The 26,348-nt window shown below is 38.1% G+C and overlaps 3 long non-coding RNA genes across 3 annotated transcripts; 2 read left to right on the top strand and 1 right to left on the bottom strand.

Annotated features, from left to right (window-relative positions):
• LOC127533947 (uncharacterized) lies at nt 1-26,195 on the top strand. Its single transcript, XR_007941842.1, has 6 exons — nt 1-1,592; nt 2,199-2,244; nt 3,099-3,190; nt 3,294-4,279; nt 9,697-9,846; nt 23,638-26,195. It is a non-coding gene; the product is annotated as an uncharacterized LOC127533947 (long non-coding RNA).
• On the top strand, nt 11,356-13,685 carry LOC127533944 (uncharacterized). The gene is made up of 4 exons (XR_007941837.1): nt 11,356-11,537; nt 12,028-12,122; nt 12,268-12,538; nt 13,122-13,685. It is a non-coding gene; the product is annotated as an uncharacterized LOC127533944 (long non-coding RNA).
• On the bottom strand, nt 19,293-21,607 carry LOC127533945 (uncharacterized). The gene is made up of 4 exons (XR_007941838.1): nt 21,431-21,607; nt 20,847-20,941; nt 20,430-20,700; nt 19,293-19,856 (listed from the first exon to the last, which is right to left on the bottom strand). It is a non-coding gene; the product is annotated as an uncharacterized LOC127533945 (long non-coding RNA).
• Nucleotides 26,196-26,348: the final 153 nt, after the last annotated feature.

The following is a 26,348-nucleotide window of genomic DNA, read 5'->3' as shown; positions in this document are numbered from 1 at the left end:
CTGGCAGTTATCTCTGGAATCGGCTGGAACGTTAGTGCTTACGCCCCAGCTCTCTTCCCCGTTGGATGGTGATGTTGGAGAACCCTCGTCCGCTCAGGCTGCAGTGGGTCACTGTGTCTCCCAGCCCCGGGGAGGGGAACAGCCCTGTGCTGTTGCCTCCTTTCGCCTCTCTGGATGCAGTCGGTTCTTCCCTCTGTTGGTCTCTTCTGGATAACTGCAGAACCTCTTAAGACTCTCCGTTTGGCAGAGTGTGATCCTCGCTTGTTGAACAAAGTCAGAAAAAGACTTTGCTTCCAACGATGTCCTCAGCGATATCTGGAGCCTAAGTCCCGCGTTGCCTTCCCGTCTTCTAGGGCAATAGATGATGGTGAAGATTCTTCAGAACTCCGGCCAAGTTCCCCTTTGCAGCTCTTCTTGCAGCTCCAGCGAACATCTCCCGTCTAACCCTTCTGTGCTGCCGCTTTTACACTCTCTCCTTCACACACACATCTGGCTAGGTACGCCCCTGACACCGTCTAACTTATGCAATCGACTTGTCATCACATACAGCAGTAATACAGAAGTCATGTTGTTACAGCAAATACACAGTGTCCACATTCTGTTTAACACACACATATTTCAGCCGGCCTTTTTGGGTTTTCCCAAACTTCCCTTTTTTTCTGAGGAGGTTGCTGTGTCACCGTGGCTGCCGAGTCATGGTGACTATTGTTTACTGCACTTCTGCTTTTTTAAGTCCTGCACACACACAGAGCCTAGACAAGGATTACTTTACACAGAAACACTCTTTAAATCATTCTTCTTGATCTAAACATAATAAATCATTTGAATCATTACTTTAATCAAATCAACACTCTAAAAATATATATATATATTTCAGCAAGCATCATGTGGTTAACCCTTTAAGCTTCAGTCAATTCCAGCCGTTTTCAGTACAAAAAATCGCTAATATTCTATTTTTAAATAAAAAAAATTACGAAAAATACGGGGAATATTGGACGCGCATCGGGAGGTGCATTTCCTTGAAAAGGACCGATTCGTGGATTTTATACCGACTTCAGGACATGTTTTGGACAAAATAGTTTACTGGCTTGTGTTGTCTGGATGTAAAAGGTTGGATTATGGCCGTTTTTTGTGGAATCTTTTTTTCTGTGTGTAATAATGAACCCGGAAATGTGAGTCGCGCTGTGTGCGTTGAAGCCGTGTATAGAGAACGGATGGATGAATATTTGTTTTTGTCGGACAAATGTGTTTTTCTCACCCGCTGTGGTAATCACATCTGAAAGTGGTTTATACCGGCGGATTCATGAGAATCTAAGCTTTCCATCGGCATATAGTGTTTGTATAATCGGGTTTGCAGCCGTCGGACATTCTTGAAATTCCTATGCAAATTAGTAAGTGTACCGCCGCCGGTACACCTACGACGCACTGAAGCGTAAAGGGTTAAAGTACAAGTGTAATGTTTAAATCCACATTTCAGAGCCACTGGATGATATGTAATGTTTTTTCCCCACCCTCGTTTAATTAGCCAAGATTAGCAAAGCTGGACCATGTCGGATCCTGAACGGCAACACAACGGTGCACCACATCCACATGTAAGTAGTTGGTTTTGCAAAAATATTTTGTCATGTAAGCTTGCATGAAAGTCTGTGTGTCTGTTTCATTGATTTGTATATTTCTATTCGCTTGCTAAGTGACGCTAGATTTGTTGGCTGCTAGCTCAATCAGTAGCTCTCACCGCAACAATTAATTCACAAACTTGACAAACATACAAACTGATGGAACAGATACACTCTCTAAGAATAATGCTTTTGTTTTTACGTGTAATATTCAGCTGTGATCTTCTCACAGCTCACTAAAATAGGATGTGTTGTTTGACGAAGTTACTCTGTGCAAGGCCCTCTGTCCCTTGTCCACATTGACACAAATCATAAACTCATAAGGTAAATAAGCTTGCTCAGACTATTTCACACAAAGTAAACAGTAAGAGGAATGTCATTAAAAATACTTCAGTGAAGTTTATCTTGTTTGTTACTTGGGAATACATTATGGAGCCCCTAATTTAAACATGTCCCCCAAACATCTTTTAATTGAATATTTGCATTCAAAAAAGGTTGTTGCAATTTAGAACAGTCTGCAATTAGCTGACACGACTCACACATGAGCAGCCTTATTGAAATAGTACTCCCCATCTTGAACAGGTACAACATTGTGGTCTTTGGTGGAGTGGATGGCTACTCAAGGAAGGTAATTTTTTACTCTTAAATTTATATGACTGTATGTATGATGTTTTGCAGCTATAAATCAGAGTAATTTGATCCTCATGTATATATCAGAAACTTGGACATGGCTGACTTAGCTTTATGAACAGCCGTTTAAAACTGTAGGTACTTTTATCATAATCTTCAACCAAAGGGTACAGATCATTGGTGATGGCTTTGGAATAATAAATACAGCCAAGTACACAGAGATCAGTATGCCAGCCTTTCAACTTGGTTTTGAGTATTTGTTTTAGCCAGTGGCTTTCAGTATGAAATTAATGATAATTATAACGTAATCAAACATTTAATATCTCATCTGGATACATTTTTACATACAAGTAATCTGAAGAGCAATATTGTCTTTTTGTAAGTCTTTTTGTATGATCATTGAGACGAGTGAAGCAGAGCTTGTCAAACTTTCACCCTACCATTTCTAGCAGAAAGCACACAAAACATTAATAAAAAAGTTATTTAAAGATGTAGTATATCTCAGATAGTAACTGTTGGCAGAACTACAGCCCCATTCACTTTGCAGAAGGTAAAATGAATATAAAGTTGGGTATTTGAGATCCTTTTTTTTTTTTTGCTTTATTACATTTTTGAATATTATTTAAACGTGCAATTGGTTCAATGAAAAATTTTGCTGCATTGGTTTCAGCTGTATGTGTCTAATAAACTCATTGTATGGAGTGTTTTTGTTTGTAGGGTATACCACATTGATGTTTTTTTTTTAAATAAAATAACACAACAAATGAGATACCAAATGCTACAAAGAACAATGTTATAATATGCTGTTAGCTAAACACAGATCTGTACATTATCCATGTGGTTTTACTGCAGGTCTTGTACTTGGATGCTGCAACAAATAACAATGCACAAGCTGCATTCTCATTCTTCATCACATCGGTCCAGCTTCATGGCTTACCGTCAAGGTATTCTGACCCGATTAAAATTCTCTAGTTATATGAAGTTTGATTAAATCTGTATAAGTTGCATTAACTATTACTGATACAACTTTATTTATTTTGGTTACAGGGTTAGGGCAGATCAGGGAGTAGAAAACCTGGATATTGCACATTTCATGTTTGCCACACGAGGAACAGGAAGATCGAGCTTCATCTCTGGAAAAAGTACCATGACATTCTTCACTCTCTGGAAGAGGATGGTCTACTTGACATATCTGATGCCACTCTTCTCTTTGGTGTGCACTACGTCTTTGTCCCTCGACTCTGGGCAGATCTTGATACCTTTATTGAAGGATGGAATAATCATTCTCTGCGGACAGAGGGAGGTCTCACCCCTGAACAGCTGTGGTGCATGGGACGTCTACAAGATCTGGATGAGGGGGAGAGACTCGAGGTTCAATGTAAAAACAAGTAGAACACGTATTTTAAGAAGTTGAGTTGTAAGACTGAGCAGTACGTATCTGCTACGCATTCTGAAAGATTAGACTATTACAGACTGTAGTTTACAAAGCCCACATATTTTCATAAAATGAAGAGTACTGTACTGTTTATAAGGCCTGAATCAGGAAATATGTCATGATTTGTGGGATGATCCTGATTTTTTTTCGTTTCTACTTCTAATGAAGTAATTTCTATGCTGATGAATAAAAATAAAGCATCAGTTTTTGTAATGTTGTGTTTATTATTTAAAAAAAAACACACACAAATACCAAAACTGTATTTCAACAAGTATCCATTCCTGACTGATATGTTTTGAATTCAAAGGACCTTCAGGACCCAGGCGTTGACTGGGAGAGTGCTGTGCTGCAGGAAGACTCTCATGGCACAGTTGTGGTTCCTGAATTTGAGTGCAGTGAAGAGGAAGTCAAACACTGTCTGAGCTAACAGGAACAATTGTTTTGCTTTTTTCATTAGTGATGAACATATTCTATCAGTTAATGTTTAGAAATAGCTTCTCATTTTTTGTTTCAGATTACCAGAGGGCTATTTCTGTCAAACTCTGTGGAAGCCACCACCATATCTAACTGCTTCACTCATAAGTCTTCTGAATTCAGTGTAAGTGTTGAAATGCTGCACTGGAAAAGTCATTGTACGAGTGCATGCACTCACAATTTGGTCAACCACTGGAGCACATGCTGAACTCCAAGAGAGTGGGGCTCCTCAACTGCAGCACTGTGATGTTTAAAATATAAGAAATAAAACATGTTACAAACAATTTGAACTTAAGGAATTTCAATTTAAATAATCATGTAGTAATCGTGTAATCATCTTATAGCCTGGTTATTATCATCCTGGAAGAGACAACCCTATCATGATAAGTGTGAGCACTCAGAACTACTTTGTTTTGATTTGCTGTGATGCTTGCTTCTGGTGTGTTGGATAGCTGTATATTATTGACATTTAATTTTTGGTTATATAGAAATAAATTGTTAATAAAGTAACCTTGTTCGGGGTGGGATTAAATAAGTTCTGTCTTCTTCCCACTCCCTTTCAAACATGTATGATTTGTAAATTTATGTGATGCCTTGTTTTAGCTGCGGTTTTATTTTGTATAAGCTGCATCGGCTGTCTGTTAATTAAGTTACTAGTTACTTGCCTGCAGTACTGTATAGCATAGTACCTGATATTTCAAGCTCCTGGCAAAAATCTTGCATGAAGTTTATAATCTTTCTCTCAGTTCTCTCCCGAGATGTCCCCTTTTCACTGAGCTGTGGTTGGCAGTTCCATCATTATGAAATCAGCATCTGGCTAAAAAGAATAAGTGAATATACAATTCGCATTGGAATCAGTCTTGTGGTAGAGTGCAAGACAATAGTACTATGAAAGAAAGAACACAAAAATCAAAAACTGGTTTAAAAATTAAAAATATTTAAATGACAGTTGTTTTTTCTTACCGAATGATGTTTTGTTTATTATCCAGCTTGATCTGGCTTGTGTATCCACAGTTTATAACTTCATCAGCCAGCAACATCAGAGACTGTGCATCAGCCACATATTCAACCTGAAAGTGTTCACTGTTAAGCGAAAAATGTAGAAAGCAAAAGTATGCATAGCTCAGAGTACTGCAGATTTACAAAACAGCCACTTTAATAAACACTATGTTTTGTCATTTCCATCACAATGAAACACAAACTATTTTTCTCACCTCTTCATCACTCTCATCAGAAAGTGATTTTCCTTTGCATATCTTAATGTGTATTGCAAGCATCTGCAGAGGCATCACTTCATTACACTGGTAACATGTCTTCTTTGGCATCTTTGAAAAGTGCTGCAAGTCAGGAGGCAGAGGAGAGGTGTCTAATGTCTCCTGTAGTGGCACTATGTAAATAGTGGCTTTACCCCCTCCTGACTGAGCTCTCAGAGTTTTTACAGAATAACTCTCTGCTTCTGGTGGAATTACAGTGAGCTTCTGTCGACCACTGCCACATTTATTGTAAGAAACACAAACATATTCTAATTAAAAATACACCTATTTATCGTCAATGAGCCATCTCTAATGCTTACAACTAAATGCCTGTGCAGCAATAGCCCTTATGTACAACTAAAATAAATTACAACTACAGGAGTGGGATGTGATACAAAAATACACAATCCTGGCCTTACAAACCTGTTGCCTTATGCAAGAGCCATCCCCCATAAAGATCTTCCATTTTTGGGAATGTTTCAGCCAGGACCTTTGAAATCTGACAACAAAGAAAAGAAAGAGAGAAATAAAACACTACAATATAGACGTTAACATGTAATTTGGGTTAAAAGTGTTGCCCAATGACCCCCTTAAACACAGAAAGTCAAAACTATGAACTGACTACTGTATCTCTGCATGGTCACTGTCGTCAGGCAGCAACACCGTTTGTCTTCCCATGCCAGCTTGAAGGAGTTCAAGCTCCTCAACTGGCAAAGGTGTGTAGGGTGTGTTTTTTGGAAGCAGATAAAAAATGAGAGTAATGGTCTTGCTGGTTGTTCTAGGAGGCTGCTTGGTGGAAGTTAAACACCTCTTTTTACCTCAACTAAAGTTTGATCTGAAGTATCCTGGAAAAGATCTGTACAGGACATATATATGTATGCATTTATAACTAATATAAATAGTCAAATAATAGATAATTAGATTTTTTTAGACTCTCTCAGTTCTGATTATATATGAATTTAAATGTCTCTGTTAAACACATCCACAAACCAAATGAGAACATCAAATTCACAATATTACGAATAAAAACATATGATTGAGTAAACATGCACAAACCTTGCCATCTCTTGCTGTACAGTTACATTTCTAGGCTCTGGTTGTCTGGTCTCTGTAGGGCTTGGTGAACTAGTTGTGGCCATTGTGTGAACCAACAAAGTAATTAGATTTCTGGCTGCTAACTCAACCGCACTTTGACCCTAAATCAATACCAAATATAAAGTTAATATGTTCTGTCAAAACACAAGTATTTAACACTTTGAAATCAAACACTCATGTCCAACAAAGTTTTCATTAGCTATTAGGTTAGCTTAAGCTCTACGGCTTTGACTCCTGCTAGTAAATCAGCTTTAATCTGAAAGGTTGGTTAATAGAAAGTTTAATCAAAAGCACAGCTAATAAAAAATTAAAAAACCCAAAAATCTTAACTAACCTGACATGGTGGCGGAGTATTTGGGTTGTCATTATTTGGATCTGTCATGCTGTTTAGCTAGCACATCTGCTAAATCCCTCGTTTTATTGCGGAAGCAGGACTGACTTTCTGCAAAACCGTACCAAAACATTACACCTGTATTTAACACACTAAACAAAATAGTGCTTTATTTAATGTAATTCAATAATAAAACAATACTCACCGAAAATCTGTCATAGTCCAGCGTATATCGCAAAACTCCAGCTGATTTAGCGATCGCGTTTAACAGCGCTTCCGAGAGGCGGCGGAAACAGGGACCCGATTGGATAGAATCAGAAGTCTGTGATTGGCTGGAATTGTGGCACATTTGTAACGCCGTGCAGAGTTGAGCGAGCGTGAAGGCAGATTTGAGTGTGTGCAGAGAGCAGATGTTGAGCGAGAGTGAGAGAGACGTAGCGAGAACGTAGAGCAGAGATCCACAGGAGAGCAGAGTGAAAAACCGAGTGAAAAGCATTAAGATTGTGTGTGTATGTGGATAGTTGCAAATATAAAAATATATTTTTTGAGTGCAGAATAGATTTTTGTTTGCTCAGATTAAGTTTTTCTTTGCTCAAATTTTTTTTCTGTGCTCAAAATTTCACACTGTGCGCTCAGGATTGTGACACAAATATAACGCCATAGCTAAGCGGATGGCCGTGAGCGCCGCCGCATTCCCCCCTCTACTGTCGCCCCTCCGGGAGCCTGTCTCCCCCTTCCCTCTCCGGTTGTGAGTTTCTGGCCAGTGTTGGCATTATAGTAACTTGGTATTCCTTCTGTGAATAAAATCTGTTTAATTTCGACCTGCATTAAGCCTGCTCTGCGTAGCTCTCACTCTCGGTTAAGTTCCACCGTACCGTAACATGATCATCAGCTGTGTCTCAGCAACCCGGTCTCACGGGGATTCGTGAAACTGTCACGTAAGTTTTAGTTTCGGTTTCGTGCGCACCAACACGATTTCGTCATGTTTTTCGTGCCGCTCACCACGAAATGTTTTTCGCTGTGGTAATCACATCTGAAAGTGGTTTATACCGGCGGATTCATGACGATCTAAGCTGTCCATCGGCGTATACTGCTTGTGTGATCGCGTTTGCGGCCGCTGGCCGCCGGACATTCTTGAAATTCCTATGCAAATTGGTAAGTGTACCACCGGCTTATGGTTAGGTTATGGTTAGGTTATGGTTAGGGTTATGGTTAGGGTTATGTTTAGGGACGATGTCATGCAAAATATAGCGTTGGATTCGCCACGGTTTTACATTAAAAATATAATATACACATTCTTTTGAAATACGTTCTGAGTGGCACGAAAAGTCCGCCGTTTAAAATACATTGGTGCGCATTTCGTGGTGAGCGGCACGAAAAACATGACGAAATCGTGTTGGTGCGCACGAAGCCGAAACAAAAATTTACGTGACAGTTTCACGAATCCTCGTGAGATCGGGCTGGTCTCAGTCTGTCTCCTTCTCTGCCTCCTCTTTCCTCAGTGTTGGTTGAGGAACGTACAACAGCTAAACAGCTCATTCTACACATTAGACAGGAACAGACTGACAGAGCCACGGAAGAAATTAAAGTTAGACTTTCCACCACTATGATTTATGATGTAGCTGAGTCTGCTTGCTTATTTGTCTGGCGCCGCCGAGTCACGTGACGGTCAACATCCAATCACAAGAGGAGGATTAGCAGCTGCTCCTTAGAAAGAGGACCTCTAACAGGCAGATCGCCTGTTCATTGAAGCCGCATCAGTTCAAACATACTCCACGGAAACTGAAACTAAAGTATGATATCGCAGCACTGGTATCATTGGATATAAATACCCACGCTGGGATCGATATTATCAATATTTTGGATCGATCCGCCCATCTCTACTTTTTACAAGAAAAATAGTGCGCCACTGTGGCTCATACGGTTCAGAATGACTGCGCCATCCAGCAAAACGATGCGCCAATGGCGCTGTGGCGATAGGCTAGCGCAAACCAAGATTGCTAATGTTAATTAGCGTGACCTAACTAGCTAACGAGTTAGCTTTGCTACCTTTTACTTTGAGAAGTCACGTTGAAATATATAATGTCCTTTATGCTATTTCACATTATTAATATTATTTGGTTTGCTTTCTTTATGCTTTTTACTGCCTTGCCTTTTTGCACTGCAATTTTATATTGGTTTTAATTTTTTTGTATGCTTTTATGCTTATGTGTCTGACATTCTATTGCTTTTTTATTGTTGTTGTTGCTTTCTTCTGTGTACTGTAGCACTTTGAGATTTCTTGGAAATGTAAAGTGCAGTACAAATTAAAATTATCATTATTATTATTATTATTATTAAAGTTAAAGTGTTCTAATCACAGTAGAAATTTCAAGTTGAATTTCATGTCGCAGTTATACATCACCTGTGAATCTCTAATATAAGACATAAAGTTAAGCGTAAAGTGGTCAAATAATTCATTAGATGATTCCTTTAGGCCAGGGGTGTCAAACTCAGTTCCTGGAGGGCCACTATCCTGCATGTTTTAGATGTTTCCCTCTTCCAACACACCTGATTCAAATGATCAGCTTATCATCAAGCTCAGCAGAAGCCTGATAACGAGCCTGATCATTTGAATCAGCTGTGTTGGAAGAGGGAAACATCTAAAACATGCAGGATAGTGGCCCTCCAGGAACGGATCTTGACACCCCTGCTTTAGGCTAATGAAAAAAGAAGCATGTTACTAAGCCTAGAAAATATAAGATACAGTATTAGTAAGTTTATGTTATCCGTCATTCATTTGAAATTATAGGTTATGATGGATGATGGACAGTATGCAATGCACCTTACATTTATAGAATTTTATTTCTTTTCCAATCCCAGGAGTCGTCCAAATGGCTCCCACTGCCAAACTCAGTTTCCAGAAGCAAAAACAAGAGCTGGAGCTGGCCAAACAAAAAATAGCATCTCAGGAAGACAAGATCATCGAACTGACCAGGGAGAGAGAATTCTTACGAGAGCAACTGTCAAAGTGTAAGTTTATAATTACTGTTATTCATTAATTAACATGTGCATAATTATCTCTCTTTTTCCTCTCTCTCTGTCTCTCTCAAACTTTTTTGGCTCAGGGCTTTTTTTTGTAATCTGAGGCACTAAAGGCCTAAATTATTTTTATAGCTTGCACTCCGAACACCTATTTAAGGCATATATCACTATTAGTGTAATAAAAAAAGTTTTTGTTATTGATTATTAAAAAATGATGACAACATCTGAATTAATTTGTGTTTTATTGGGAAGTAATATAAGTAATATATAACAAAAGTAATGGCATGGTCTATGATTTATCACGACAGTAAGGTAGTTTGTACAGTGGCCAATTCCCGCCACCACTGCAAATTAAAGAAAGAATGCAAATAGAAAAAATTGCTGCAAACAAAAAATGAAATACAGGAAAGCCTGGCTTTAGACTTGGTAAGCCAGTAATCTTGCTTTGTAGTATACCCCTCAGTTCAACTAAATTGTTTCATTCTCCTCTCCTTCTAACACCGGTGCATCGTCAAAAACAGTCCCTGGTAACTCACTTGCTTTGTGGCCTTTTATTTTCATTGTTTCCTTTTTTGTTTTTTGTTTTTTAAATTTGCATCATTTCTTTAATTTGCAGCGATGGCGGGTCTTGGCTATGGAGTAATAGGAGTGCCAAATCAAAATATAAATAAATAAATAAATAAATAAATGTGGAAATATAAAGAGAAATAAATAAATAAATAAATGTGGAAATATAAAGAGAAATAAATAAATAAATGTGGAAATATAAAGAGAAATAAATTAATAAATAAATAAATGTGGAAATATAAAGAGAAATAAATAAATAAATAAATAAAAGGAAAATTTTGTCTTTGCTTTTACCTTTTCTGTTTTTTCCTTTTATTTATTTATTTATTTATTTCTCTTTATATTTCCACATTTATTTATTTAATTATTTATTTCTCTTTATATTTCCACATTTATTTATTTATCTAATTATTTATTTATTTCCCTTTATATTTCCTCAGTCCACCAAGAAAAGGAAAAATGCAAATCAGTTTGCTCTGGGCGGGGATTCTGAACACAGGAGTCCTGCCTGACACCAGCTCCCAGCACGGCTGAAGTGAAGCCATGTCACCGTTGAGCTTCGGCTTATTCTGCCACTGATAAGAAAATAAACATTAATTTACCGAATTAGCAGCGTCCTTTCAGTGTCTGACGGCAGAATCAGCCGAAGCTCCACGGTGACACGGCTTCACTTCACCCGTGGTCGGAGCTGGCATCAGGACAGAAGCCTGTGTGCGGGTACGACTCCCCACCCTGAAAAGGAAGCCCCGCCCAGAGCAAACTGATTTGCATTTTTCTATTTCATGGTGTCAGGCCATTATAAATAACCACCAAGAAATTAAAATGCGAATCAGTTTGCTTTCACTTGGTGGACTGAGCTGTCAATCAAATGGCTCTAGGCGGGGCTCCCTCGTCGTTCCTGATCACAGGCATATGAACAGTAGATACGACACGCCTCTCTGAGCGGCGTCCCGACGGAGACGCTAAGCTAGCGGGGGCAAAGTTTCAGTGTTTTCCATTGATGTGTACGGCACGAAAATTAAAACAAGAAGAATGCCGGCTCATTGTGCGGCATACAGTTCCACACTACATCGGACGATCAAGACAAGGAAACTTGGAATAACTTTCCACAGGTAAGAATAGTTTTGGGCTCGTTTTTTATTATTAAATCTTGTTGAGGGTCTATGAGATCTAACTAGTTAGCCATTAGCAAAACATTAACACGAGCTAACAGCTGGACAACCAAATACCAGACGATTAATAGTAGCTGTAGTATAGCTGTACAAGCAGTAATACGAAAAGTACAAGCAGCAGCAGTAGTATAAGTAGCTGTTAGAGTCGTAGACGTAGTATCAGCATGTGTAATAGTATTACAAGTTGTAGTAGCAGTGACAGTATCAGCAGCAGTAGTTGGTGTATTACCACAAGTAGTAGCATTACTATTAATACCACCAATACTACCACTAGTATTCTCTTGTGAGATCTGATAAGGTAAAGTGAAATATTGCATTAACAACAATACTCCCTCCTGCATTGAAACAACAAAAGTACCAAAGAACAGAACTTTTGAAAAATAGTGTTCCTTTTTTTCTTTTTGCCTGTTTATATATTAACTTCCTCAAGGGTGGGGAAAATGTTGCTGTGGCCCATTACATGGTGAGCCAGAGAGGAACAGGCCGACATTCCCACATCACTGGACGCAGTGTACATAATCAAAGGTGATACATGGTTATGTAACTAATTACGATCATGAGTATCAGATATATTTTTAAAATACTGGAAAGGAAATTCCTGTTATATACATGCAGTTGTAAAATTTAGAGTAATTATGTATTATTTTTGTTTGTTTTTTTTCATCTACAGAATTGAAAGATTATGGCGAGATGTGTATGGAAATGTCCTTGACTTGTTCCACACACTATTTCTCAGTTTGGAAGTGGAAGGGTTTCTAAACCCTGAAAATGAACTGGAGTTATTCGCTCTCCACTGGACCTACGTCCCACAGCTGCAGCAGCATCTTCAGGCATTCAAGGAAGCCTGGACTCACCATAGTTTGAGGACAGAGAGAGGGCAATCCCCCATGCAACTGTGGCTTAGTCAGCCACGTGAGGGAAATGCTGCTGATCCAGTTGAGGTATGAATCCCCTCCTGTACCTTTACCTTCCTGTCTTCCTTTATATTTGTTTATGTTAACTTTATTATTTCTACTTTGGTATTGGATGGTTCACTTGACAGAGAAAAAAATCTAATGTGTGTAATCTCACTTTATGATTCAGAGTCCAGATTTATTTTGATTTCTTAAAAAAATTGAAATTACCAAAGCATATTTAACAAACACAGTGTAGATGTATGCTGTCTAACACTGCTAGGAGAACCTGGACATTTCAAAAATACTATACTTGGTTTAGTAGCACAATAATATCTATTCTTTATAGAGCTGTGACAGGTCCTGTAGTTTCTGTACTTGGTATTTTTAAATTTTAACATATAAACATATGCATAGATATTTCAATGGTGTAAAATAGTATCTATAATATCCATACAATTTTATAGTTCATGAATTTACTCCTTGCACATCTTGTTGTCCAACCCACATTTGAAATCAAGTTTTGCCATACCATGGAGTCCCTAATCTACTTTACTTTTTTTTTTTATTACTTGAGGAGTGTGCATTTCTTAATATAAGAGCTTGCTTCCAAATTATGCTTTCCTTTCAGGTTGCTGCTGATTATGGAACAGACTGGACAGGACCTCACACCCCATACCCAGAAGGCGTCACTGTACCTGATGCACAACTACCCCGGCAGCTTACACAGGCTGAAGTTACATCATTGCCTGATCCGGCCGTCCCTTTTTCTGCTGCATTACGGGCATACATGGATACAGTGTATATTCTTAAGGACATTTTTCAACAAACCTAGACATATCACAACTCACCTTAACAGAATCAGAATGAAACGAACAAGACTCAAAAGAATGCTGCAAATTTTTGGTGCATAATTTTATGACCAGTTGTGAATTTCAAATAAATGCCTTTGAAAACTACAATGTACAAAGACACAGCAAAGGGATATAAAACTGCTTTTATTGCATGCTGAATAGTTTGACAGCTTTTAAAAGCATTAAAACAATGTGCCAATAAAAACGTTTAATAGAACTGACAATTATTTTCTTTAACTTCCAAACATTTATATTACAACTGTTCTCCAAAGACAGTCTTCCACAAGTGTGGAAACATTTTGTTGTCGCAGAAATGCACAAACCTGAACCATCGTTTTTGAATCTTTCACATAAAAATAAGCTATTTCATTAATTCACTCTCTCAACTCTCACCTTTAAACTGTCTTCTTACAACTCACAGGCCGCCACATTTCTGTTACATGTTAAATGTCACACACAACAATTTGAGCCTGACAGCAGCAAAAACAAGAACTGTTGTGAACCTTCTTTTGAAGCATGTACACACGTGGACAAAATTGTTGGTACCCCTCAGTTAAAGAAGGAAAAACCCACAATTCTCACTGAAATCACTTGAAACTCACAAAAGTAACAATAAATAAAAATTTATTGAAAATTAAATAATCAAAATCAGCCATCACTTTTGAATTGTTGATTAACATAATTATTTTAAAAAACAAACTAATGAAATAGGGCTGGACAAAAATGATGGTACCCATAACTTAATATTTTGTTGCACAACCTTTTGAGGCAATCACTGCAATTAAACGATTTCTGTATTTGTCAATGAGCGTTCTGCAGCTGTCAACAGGTATTTTGGCCCACTCCTCATGAGCAAACAGCACCAGTTGTCTCAGGTTTGATGGGTGTCTTCTCCAAATGGCATGTTTCAGCTCCTTCCACATATGTTCAATGGGATTCAGATCTGGGCTCATAGAAGGCCACTTTAGAATAGTCCAACGCTTTTCTCTCAGCCATTCTTGGGTGTTTTTGGCTGTGTGTTTTGGATCGTTGTCCTGTTGGAAGACCCATGACCTGCGACTGAGACCAAGCTTTCTGACACGAGGCAGCACATTTCTCTCCAGAATGCCTTGATAGTCTTCAGATTTCATCGTACCTTGCACACTTTCAAGACACCCTGTGCCAGATGCAGCAAAGCAGCCCCAAAACATTACTGAGCCTCCTCCATGTTTCACCGTAGGGACAGTGTTCTTTTCTTCGTATGCTTGGTTTTTGAGTCTATGAACATAGAGTTGATGTGCCTTACCAAAAAGCTCCAGTTTGGTCTCATCTGTCCAAAGGACATTCTCCCAGAAGCTTTGTGGCTTGTCAACATGCATTTTTGCAAATTCCAGTCTTGCTTTTTTATGAGTTTTTTTCAGCAGTGGTGTCCTCCTTGGTCGTCTCCCATGAAGTCCACTTTGGCTCAAACAACGACGAATGGTGCGATCTGACACTGATGTACCTTGGCCTTGGAGTTCACCTTTAATTTCTTTGGAGGTTGCTCTGGGCTCTTTGGATACAATTCCAACGATCCGTCTCTTCAATTTGTCATCAATTTTCCTCTTGCGGCCACGTCCAGGGAGGTTGGCTACTGTCCCGTGGGTCTTGAACTTCTGAATAATATGAGCCACTGTTGTCACAGGAACTTCAAGCTGTTTAGAGATGGTCTTATAGCCTTTACCTTTAAGATGTTTGTCTATAATTTTTTTTCGGATGTCCTGGGACAATTCTCTCCTTCGCTTTCTGTTGTCCATGTTCAGTGTAGTACACACCTTTTCACCAAACAGCAGGGTGACTACTTGTCTCCCTTGAAATAGGCAGACTGACTGATTATGAGTTTGGAAACACCTGTGATGTCAATTAAATGACACACCTGAGTTAATCATGTCACTCTGGTCAAATAGTTTTCAATCTTTTATAGAGGTACCATCATTTTTGTCCAGGCCTGTTTCATTAGTTTGTTTTTTTAAATAATTATGTTAATCAACAATTCAAAAGTAATGGCTGTTTTTGATTATTTAATTTTCAATCAATTTTTATTTATTGTTACTTTTGTGAGTTTCAAGTTATTTCAGTGAGAATTGTGGGTTTTTCCTTCTTTAACTGAGGGGTACCAACAATTTTGTCCACGTGTGTATTAGCCTCACAAGCTTACATCACATCAGAGCGATTGTCAAAACAACTACACATATCTGTTTTAACATTTTATGTGTTTTGGTAGCATTATTTTGACTCTCACACAACATACGAGATGGTAAGCCATACTGAGCAACAGCTGACCTGAACAGTGGTGGATTTGTTGTTTGTAGCTGCTGCTATGTAAACTATGAGCCTGCGAAATCCATCCACTCCTGCATGGATCACAATTCGCCATATATAAAAGTCACACTGAAAATATGAATAGAAATTTATAATTATAGGTAGTTACAGCAATGCTACAGTAATAAGGAACAAGGACAAATTATCTCAATAAATGCAACGTAAAGACAACCACAATTACAATAAACAACAGAATTATTATTAATAATAATTATTATTTATTTATCTCTCTCTCTAGGCTGTTATATACTTGCAGCAAAGCCCTATCTCCTTAGAGCTGCTTCTCACTTCTTCCTCAACCCAGTCTTTGGGGAACCTACATGGAGTAAAGAAAAAGTAGACAGAGAAGTAAATAAGTATGTACACAACAACATATTTATAAAGAAATCATGCTAATAAATTAAGTACAAAGAACTGAATTAGCCAATATACTGTAGACCAAAGCTATTTAATTTGATAAGTATAACATTGTTTGGTAACATTTCAATTATTTGAAAGCAGTCCTAAAGAATTGCCTGTAATCCCAAACATAAAATGGGTTTGGAGGAAAAACATAGATGCTAATCTGGATATATATGAGTTAGGCTTTATAACTACAATTGGTAGTATTGGTGGTATTAATAGTAATGCCACTGACTGGTGGTAATACAGCAACTACTGCTGCTGATACTGTCACTGCTACTACAACTTGTAATATTATTACACATGCTGATACTACGTCTACGACTCTAACAGCTACTTATACTACTACTGCTGCTTGTACTTTTCGTATTACTGCTTGTACAGCTATACTACAGCTACTATTAATCGTCTGGTATTTGGTTGTCCAGCTGTTAGCTCGTGTTAATGTTTTGCTAATGGCTAACTAGTTAGATCTCATAGACCCTCAACAAGATTTAATAATAAAAAACGAGCCCAAAACTATTCTTACCTGTGGAAAGTTATTCCAAGTTTCCTTGTCTTGATCGTCCGATGTAGTGTGGAACTGTATGCCGCACAATGAGCCGGCATTCTTCTTGTTTTAATTTTCGTGCCGTACACATCAATGGAAAACACTGAAACTTTGCCCCCACCCGCTTAGCGTCTCCGTCGGGACGCCGCTCAGAGAGGCGTGTCGTATCTACTCTCATATGCCTGTGATCAGGAACGACGAGGAAGCCCCGCCTAGAGCCATTTGATTGACAGCTCAGTCCACCAAGTGAAAGCAAACTGATTTGCATTTTATTTCTTGGTGGTTATTTCATAATTATGGAGTAATAGGAGTGCCAAATCAAAATATAAATAAATAAATAATTAAATAAATAAATGTGGAAATATAAAGAGAAATAAATAATTAAATAAATAAATGTGGAAATATAAAGAGAAATAAATAATTAAATAAATAAATAAATGTGGAAATATAAAGAGAAATAAATTAATAAATAAATAAATGTGGAAATATAAAGAGAAATAAATAAATAAATAAATAAAAAGGAAAATTTTGTCTTTGCTTTTACCTTTTCTGTTTTTTTTCTTTTATTTATTTATTTATTTATTTCTCTTTATATTTCCACATTTATTTATTTAATTATTTATTTCTCTTTATATTTCCACATTTATTTATTTATTTAATTATTTATTTATTTCCCTTTATATTTCCTCAGTCCACCAAGAAAAGGAAAAATGCAAATCAGTTTGCTCTGGGCGGGGATTCTGAACACAGGAGTCCTGCCTGACACCAGCTCCCAGCACGGCTGAAGTGAAGCCATGTCACCGTTGAGCTTCGGCTTATTCTGCCACTGATAAGAAAATAAACATTAATTTTCCGAATTAGCAGCGTCCTTTCAGTGTCTGATGGCAGAATCAGCCGAAGCTCCACGGTGACACGGCTTCACTTCAGCCGTGGTCGGAGCTGGCGTCAGGAAAGAAGCCTGTGTGCGGGTACGACTCCCCACCCTGAAAGGAAGCCCCGCCCAGAGCAAACTGATTTGCATTTTTCTATTTCATGGTGTCAGGCCATTATAAAATAACCACCAAGAAATTAAAACGCAAATCAGTTTGCTTTCACTTGGTGGACTGAGCTGTCAATCAAATGGCTCTAGGCGGGGCTTCCTCGTCGTTCCTGATCACAGGCATATGAAGAGTAGATACGACACGCCCCTCTGAGCGGCGTCCCGACGGAGACGCTAAGCGGGTGGGGGCAAAGTTTCAGTGTTTTCCATTGATGTGTACGGCACGAAAATTAAAACAAGAAGAATGCCGGCTCATTGTGCGGCATACAGTTCCACACTACATCGGACGATCAAGACAAGGAAACTTGGAATAACTTTCCACAGGTAAGAATAGTTTTGGGCTCGTTTTTTATTATTAAATCTTGTTGAGGGTCTATGAGAGCTAACTAGTTAGCCATTAGCAAAACACTAACACGCGCTAACAGCTGGACAACCAAATACCAGACGATTAATAGTAGCTGTAGTATAGCTGTACAAGCAGTAATACGAAAAGTACAAGCAGCAGTAGTAGTATAAGTAGCTGTTAGAGTCGTAGACGTAGTATCAGCATGTGTAATAGTATTACAAGTTGTAGTAGCAGTGACAGTATCAGCAGCAGTAGTTGGTGTATTACCACTAGTAGTGGCATTACTATTAATACCACCAATACTACCAATTGTAGTTATAAAGCCTAACTCATATATATCTAGATTACCATCCATGTTCTTCCTCCAAACCCATTTTATGATTGGGATTACAGCCAATTCTTTAGGACTGCTTTCAAATAATTGAAATGTTACCAAACAATGCTATACTTATCAAATTAAATAGCTTTGGTCTACAGTATATTGGCTAATTCAGTTCTTTGTACTTAATTTATTAGCATGATTTCTTTATAAATATGTTGTTGTGTACATACTTATTTACTTCTCTGTCTACTTTTTCTTTACTCCATGTAGGTTTCCCAAAGACTATGGGCTGAGGAAGAAGTGGAAGCAGTCCTGAGGAGAGAGGGGTTTGCTGCAAGTATATAACAGCCTAGAGAGAGAGATAAATAAATAATAATTATTATTAATAATAATTCTGTTGTTTATTGTAATTGTGGTTGTCTTTACGTTGCATTTATTGAGATAATTTGTCCTTGTTCCTTATTACTGTAGCATTGCTGTAACTACCTATAATTATAAATTTCTATTCATATTTTCACTGTGACTTTTATAGACGGCGAATCGTGATCCATGCAGGAGTGGATGGATTTAGCAGGCTCATAGTTTACATAGGAGCAGCTACAAACAACAAATCCACCACTGTTCAGGTCAGCTGTTGCTCAGTATGGCTTACCATCTCGTATGTTGTGTGAGAGTCCAAATAATGCTACCAAAACACATAAAATGTTAAAACAGATATGTGTAGTTGTTTTGACAATCGCTCTGATGTGATGTAAGCTTGTGAGGCTAATACATGCTTCAAAAGAAGGTTCACAACAGTTCTTGTTTTTGCTGCTGTCAGGCTCAAATTGTTGTGTGTGACATTTAACATGTAACAGAAATGTGGCGGCCTGTGAGTTGTAAGAAGACAGTTTAAAGGTGAGAGTTGAGAGAGTGAATTAATGAAATAGCTTATTTTTATGTGAAAGATTCAAAAACGATGGTTCAGGTTTGTGCATTTCTGCGACAACAAAATGTTTCCACACTTGTGGAAGACTGTCTTTGGAGAACAGTTGTAATATAAATGTTTGGAAGTTAAAGAAAATAATTGTCAGTTCTATTAAACGTTTTTATTGGCACATTGTTTTAATGCTTTTAAAAGCTGTCAAACTATTCAGCATGCAATAAAAGCAGTTTTATATCCCTTTGCTGTGTCTTTGTACATTGTAGTTTTCAAAGGCATTTATTTGAAATTCACAACTGGTCATAAAATTATGCACCAAAAATTTGCAGCATTCTTTTGAGTCTTGTTCGTTTCATTCTGATTCTGTTAAGGTGAGTTGTGATATGTCTAGGTTTGTTGAAAAATGTCCTTAAGAATATACACTGTATCCATGTATGCCCGTAGTGCAGCAGAAAAAGGGACGGCCGGATCAGGCAATGATGTAACTTCAGCCTGTGTAAGCTGCCGGGGTAGTTGTGCATCAGGTACAGTGACGCCTTCTGGGTATGGGGTGTGAGGTCCTGTCCAGTCTGTTCCATAATCAGCAGCAACCTGAAAGGAAAGCATAATTTGGAAGCAAGCTCTTATATTAAGAAATGCACACTCCTCAAAAAATAAAAAAAGTAAAGTAGATTAGGGACTCCATGGTATGGCAAAACTTGATTTCAAATGTGGGTTGGACAACAAGATGTGCAAGGAGTAAATTCATGAACTATAAAATTGCATAGATATTATAGATATTATTTTACACCATTGAAATATCTATGCATATGTTTATATGTTAAAATTTAAAAATACAAAGTACAGAAACTACAGGACCTGTCACAGCTCTATAAAGAATAGATATTATTGTGCAACTAAACCAAGTATAGTATTTTTGAAATGTCCAGGTTCTCCTAGCAGTGTTAGACAGCATACATCTACACTGTGTTTGTTAAATATGCTTTGGTAATTTCAATTTGTTAAGAAATCAAATCTGGACTCTGTATCAGAAAGTGAGATCACACACATTAGATTTTTTTCTCTGTCAAGTGAACCATCCAGTACCAAAGTAGAAATAATAAAGTTAACATAAACAAATATAAAGGAAGACAGGAAGGTAAAGGTACAAGAGGGGATTCATACCTCAACTGGATCAGCAGCATTTCCCTCACGTGGCTGACTAAGCCACAGTTGCATGGGGGATTGCCCTCTCTCTGTCCTCAAACTATGGTGAGTCCAGGCTTCCTTGAATGCCTGAAGATGCTGCTGCAGCTGTGGGACGTAGGTCCAGTGGAGAGCGAATAACTCCAGTTCATTTTCAGGGTTTAGAAACCCTTCCACTTCCAAATTGAGAAATAGTGTGTGGAACAAGTCAAGGACATTTCCATACACATCTCGCCATAATCTTTTAATTCTGTAGATGAAAAAAATAATAATAATAATAATACATAATTACTCTAAATTTTACAACTGCATGTATATAACAGGAATTTCCTTTCCAGTATTTTAAAAATATATCTGATACTCATGATCGTAATTAGTTACATAACCATGTATCACCTTTGATTATGTACACTGCGTCCAGTGATGTGGGAATGTCGGCCTGTTCCTCTCTGGCTCACCATGTAATGGGCCACAGCAACATTTTCCCCACCCTTGAGGAAGTTAATGTACAAACAGACAAAAAGAAAAAAAGGAACACTATTTTTCAAAAGTTCTGTTCTTTGGTACTTTTGTTGTTTCAATGCAGGAGGGAGTATTGTTGTTAATGGAATATTTCACTTTACCTTATCAGATCTCACAAGAGAATACTAGTGGTAGTATTGGTGGTATTAATAGTAATGCTACTACTCGTGGTAATACACCAACTACTGCTGCTGATACTGTCACTGCTACTACAACTTGTAATATTATTACACATGCTGATACTACGTCTACGACTCTAACAGCTACTTATACTACTGCTGCTGCTTGTACTTTTCGTATTACTGCTTGTACAGCTATACTACAGCTACTATTAATCGTCTGGTATTTGGTTGTCCAGCTGTTAGCTCGTGTTAATGTTTTGCTAATGGCTAACTAGTTAGCGCTCATAGACCCTCAAAAGATTTAATAATAAAAAACGAGCCCAAAACTATTCTTACCTGTGGAAAGTTATTCCAAGTTTCCTTGTCTTGATCGTCCGATGTAGTGTGGAACTGTATGCCGCACAATGAGCCGGCATTCTTCTTGTTTTAATTTTCGTGCCGTACACATCAATGGAAAACACTGAAACTTTGCCCCCGCTAGCTTAGCGTCTCCGTGGGGACGCCGCTCAGAGGGGCGTGTCGTATCTACTGTTCATATGCCTGTGATCAGGAACGACGAGGGAGCCCCGCCTAGAGCCATTTGATTGACAGCTCAGTCCACCAAGTGAAAGCAAACTGATTTGCATTTTATTTCTTGGTGGTTATTTCATAATGGCCTGACACCATGAAATAGAAAAATGCAAATCAGTTTGCTCTGGGCGGGGCTTCCTTTCAGGGTGGGGAGTCGTACCCGCACACAGGCTTCTTTCCTGACGCCAGCTCCGACCACGGCTGAAGTGAAGCCGTGTCACCGTGGAGCTTCGGCTGATTCTGCCATCGGACACTGAAAGGACGCTGCTAATTCGGAAAATTAATGTTTATTTTCTTATCAGTGGCAGAATAAGCCGAAGCTCAACGGTGACATGGCTTCACTTCAGCTGTGCTGGGAGCTGGTGTCAGGCAGGACTCCTGTGTTCAGAATCCCCGCCCAGAGCAAACTGATTTGCATTTTTCCTTTTCTTGGTGGACTGAGGAAATATAAAGGGAAATAAATAAATAATTAAATAAATAAATAAATGTGGAAATATAAAGAGAAATAAATAATTAAATAAATAAATGTGGAAATATAAAGAGAAATAAATAAATAAAAGGAAAAAACAGAAAAGGTAAAAGCAAAGACAAAATTTTCCTTTTTATTTATTTATTTATTTATTTCTCTTTATATTTCCACATTTATGTATTTATTAATTTATTTCTCTTTATATTTCCATATTTATTTATTTATTTAATTATTTATTTCTCTTTATATTTCCACATTCATTTATTTAATTATTTATTTCTCTTTATATTTCCACATTTATTTATTTAATTATTTATTTATTTATATTTTGATTTGGCACTCCTATTACTCCATACATAATGGCCTGACACCATGAAATAGAAAAATGCAAATCAGTTTGCTCTGGGCGGGGCTTCCTTTTCAGGGTGGGGAGTCGTACCCGCACACAGGCTTCTTTCCTGACGCCAGCTCCGACCACGGGTGAAGTGAAGCCGTGTCACCGTGGAGCTTCGGCTGATTCTGCCATCAGACACTGAAAGGACGCTGCTAATTCGGTAAATTAATGTTTATTTTCTTATCAGTGGCAGAATAAGCCGAAGCTCAACGGTGACATGGCTTCACTTCAGCCGTGCTGGGAGCTGGTGTCAGGCAGGACTCCTGTGTTCAGAATCCCCGCCCAGAGCAAACTGATTTGCATTTCTCCTTTTCTTGGTGGACTGAGGAAATATAAAGAGAAATAAATAAATAAATAAATAAATAAATGTGGAAATATAAAGAGAAATAAATAAATAAATAAAAGGAAAAACAGAAAAGGTAAAAGCAAAGACAAAATTTTCCTTTTTATTTATTTATTTATTTATTTCTCTTTATATTTCCACATTTATTTATTTATTTATTTATTTCTCTTTATATTCCCACATTTATTTTTTTATTTATTTATATTTAGATTTGGCACTCCTATTACTCCATTCTCGGTCACTGTAAGTTTGTGATTGGATGCAACGTGGGGAAGGGAGCACTCATTTCATCAGCTTTTGTTCTTCTGTTTTGACTTCCATCTGTTGTGTCATGCTTTCTTTGATCAATAGGTGATTTATCCAAAGCTCCCCTTGAATACGATTGTTACGTCTCTGATTGTAATGTGTCACAATGTCTCCTCAATTTTCTGTTTTACTGCACATGACTACTGTTTTATCAAGCAGATTAATCAGATTGGTCGAATATTGGACACTTTATTTTTAATTAGAAATTATTTTAGAAATCATTACCAATCTAAATGTATTTGCCCTGTAAACCAACATTCGTATTATGGTTGTAGCCTACACACATTTCTTAATTTACCTAATTAACTTTTCCACCTGAAACTCAATTTGCTTGGTTTGGCAACAGAAACACAAAGACGTGTCCCTAACAGTACCCCTCACAGTCTATGTGAACATATGTAGCATACATTTAACATGTAAACTGTGTGATAGCAGTGCTTAATTATGTTGTATTTGTACAGCATCACAAGCCTCCAGGATCATAAATGATGGGCCTTCTCCTGACCCGTCTGTCATGCCAGCTTCTTCTTTTGACTCATCTACATCAGCTGCAGAGAGTTGCTCTTCCACTGACGACTACTCCTCAGATTCCTCAAGTTCTACCATATCTTCAGACAATGTCAAGAAGAAGAGGAAAAGGAGAAGGTCAAAAAATACAAAGAAGAAAGGGAAGAAACGAATAAGGGAGAAAGAAAGCAAGAGAAACACACGAAAGTGTTTTGCAAGAGGTAATGGTTACTTGTATGTACCCAAGAAATTCATGCCAATGGCTATAATTTTAGTGTCCTAAATTAAGCTCATGCGAATACATGAATGAATTATTACTCAGTACAAAGTAATTGTATTGCATGTGACATGCACAAGGTTTGAACATTTGTTTGGTTTGATTGCAAGTGTAGGCAGACATCCAGATTCAAGAGGCCCCAACATTCCTCAGGAACATCATCTCACAGGAAAAACAAAACTCTCTCCTCTCAGAAAGCTTAAACAAACAGTCTAAGAGCCCAAAGTGGATTTTTATGGCTTCAGAAACATCTGCACCTTCCACCAAAAGCCTCGTAAAATTCATTTACGGGGACCTGTGACCTGGCCAGAAAACCCCTTTTTGCAGACTCTCACATGTATTGTTGTATTTGTATGTTTTCCTGTATTCCTACCTTCACAGAAGACACTGAGACCCCTTGCAGGGAACTGAAGGGGACACAAATGTCTCACACCTTCCTAAATTTGCATTTAAAGGACTGTTTATTCCCTTTTGGTTCCTATCCTTTAATTAACTGAACTCATCTTCACAGATGCCATGCAGTCTCCCTCCCTCTCGATCAGATACCGAGAGTCATAAATACCTAAGGACCTTTCCGTCACCCCGGGAGGGCTGCAGAAAGACACTCAGTCTGTTTGCTGCCCATAAGGACACTCTTTCTAAAAATCATGCTTCTGAAATTTATCTTGAGATTTTGAAGTTATCAAAGTTGAAATAATAATTTGTTATACATGTTGGTCCAACTCTGACGTCTCTAGCATATTCCTGTCCTGAGATATTAATTCTTAAAGTTTATTGTCTTCCTGACCCATTTCTTCCACAGCTCAACATTGCCCCCTATTGACATCGGAATACCATGACATTATCAAGGAATTCACTGAAATTAATCAGAAAATTGTGTTTTATACAGGTCGAAAAGAGTTGGAAATTGTTTATTTACTACCTTATGTACACCATGTTGTCATATGTACACTGTGACCCACATAATCACTAGATAGAGTACACAAACCTATAATTAAACAAATAACTCACATATTTTTGGTAGCTAGCATGTTTTATCGTGTTATACACTTTGATTGTGCTAAAAGTAGTGTCCTGGATTATGACAGAGTAAACAGATCACTTTTTGCGCGTTTTAATATTTTTAATTCCCTATCTGATCAGCTCTTATCTCCTATCCGGAGCCCCCAGGGAGGAGGATCCCCCAGGGTCTCAAACTCGCGCTTAAACTTCTAGTTCCCCGCCTCCTTTAGCCAAAAAAACTATAAGAAGCTTCACGCTTCTTTGTTCTCTCTCTCTTACCCTCTTACGACTCTTACGCTCTTACTTCTTTTAACTCGCTACAAGAACTACGTTAAGCGAATCTTTTTCTTTAGGCGCGCCCTTCTTTTTCTTCCTCTCCAAAACTTTACTCATCACGGTTATAGAGTCTGGCCCTCTGTTAACCACAACTTCTTATTCAATTTTTCTTGTTGTTCTGAATAGATATTTTTGCTCATCTCCAACAACTAGATCTACAATTTTGTTTTATCTGCGATTTATTTTTGATAGGAACCAATTCGATTTTGTTCCGTCGTTTTTATGCTTCCCGCTGAAGAGTTCCAGTCTGTGTGGCCTCAGCTGCACTGACCGGCAGAAATAGAACGTGAACCTTCAGCCTTCCAGACAATTATTTTTGACAAAGTCAACCCAGAAGAACGCAGGCTGTTCCAGCCCTCGCCACTGTCAGCTGACCACCAGACAAACCGGGTCAAGCCAGACCCCCTTGGACACTCGAGGTTTGAAGCAGGCAGGACGACGAAGCGTTGCCATAGCAGCCAAACAGCGCGGTGGCCTGCCCTCCTCTCGGAACCAATGAGCGCCGCGCCACAGCAACCACATCCCAGTCTCTGAGCTTCGAGTGATCCCTCTTCTCCAACGCAAAGTAAGACCAGCTGACGTGTGATCTAAGCTAATGGTTGATGTCAAAAATAATAGCTTGATTTAATATTAATCACTCCGTTTAATCACTTACCTGTCGTTCATATTCCAAATTATTAAACTCCTCGATATTTTTTTACGCGGTCTGATTACTCAGTGCCATAATCTCAGATTAGAGATGCAAATATAAATAACCTACACTCACACACACGCACCTACACCCACACACACACACACACACACACACACACACACACCTACACCCACAGCATTTATTCATTCCATATTTGTCACTGTATTAATCCCTGTGTTTATCATTATATTGGTTAATAAATATCTTTCATTTAGACCAAAATTACAGTCTCTTTTGCGTTTATATGTGTTGACTGGGGTCAATGTTTTTCGAGGATTCTCGACATTCAGATATTAGACTGACTAACTAATCAAAATTTTCAATCAATTAATAATATTTTTATTAAGATTAATTAA

This window comes from Acanthochromis polyacanthus, chromosome 5, assembly GCF_021347895.1.
Source record: "Acanthochromis polyacanthus isolate Apoly-LR-REF ecotype Palm Island chromosome 5, KAUST_Apoly_ChrSc, whole genome shotgun sequence".
NCBI classification, from domain to species: domain Eukaryota; kingdom Metazoa; phylum Chordata; class Actinopteri; family Pomacentridae; genus Acanthochromis; species Acanthochromis polyacanthus.
The sequence above is the reverse complement of the archived record's forward strand: the minus strand, read 5'-3'. Positions and strand labels throughout refer to the sequence as shown.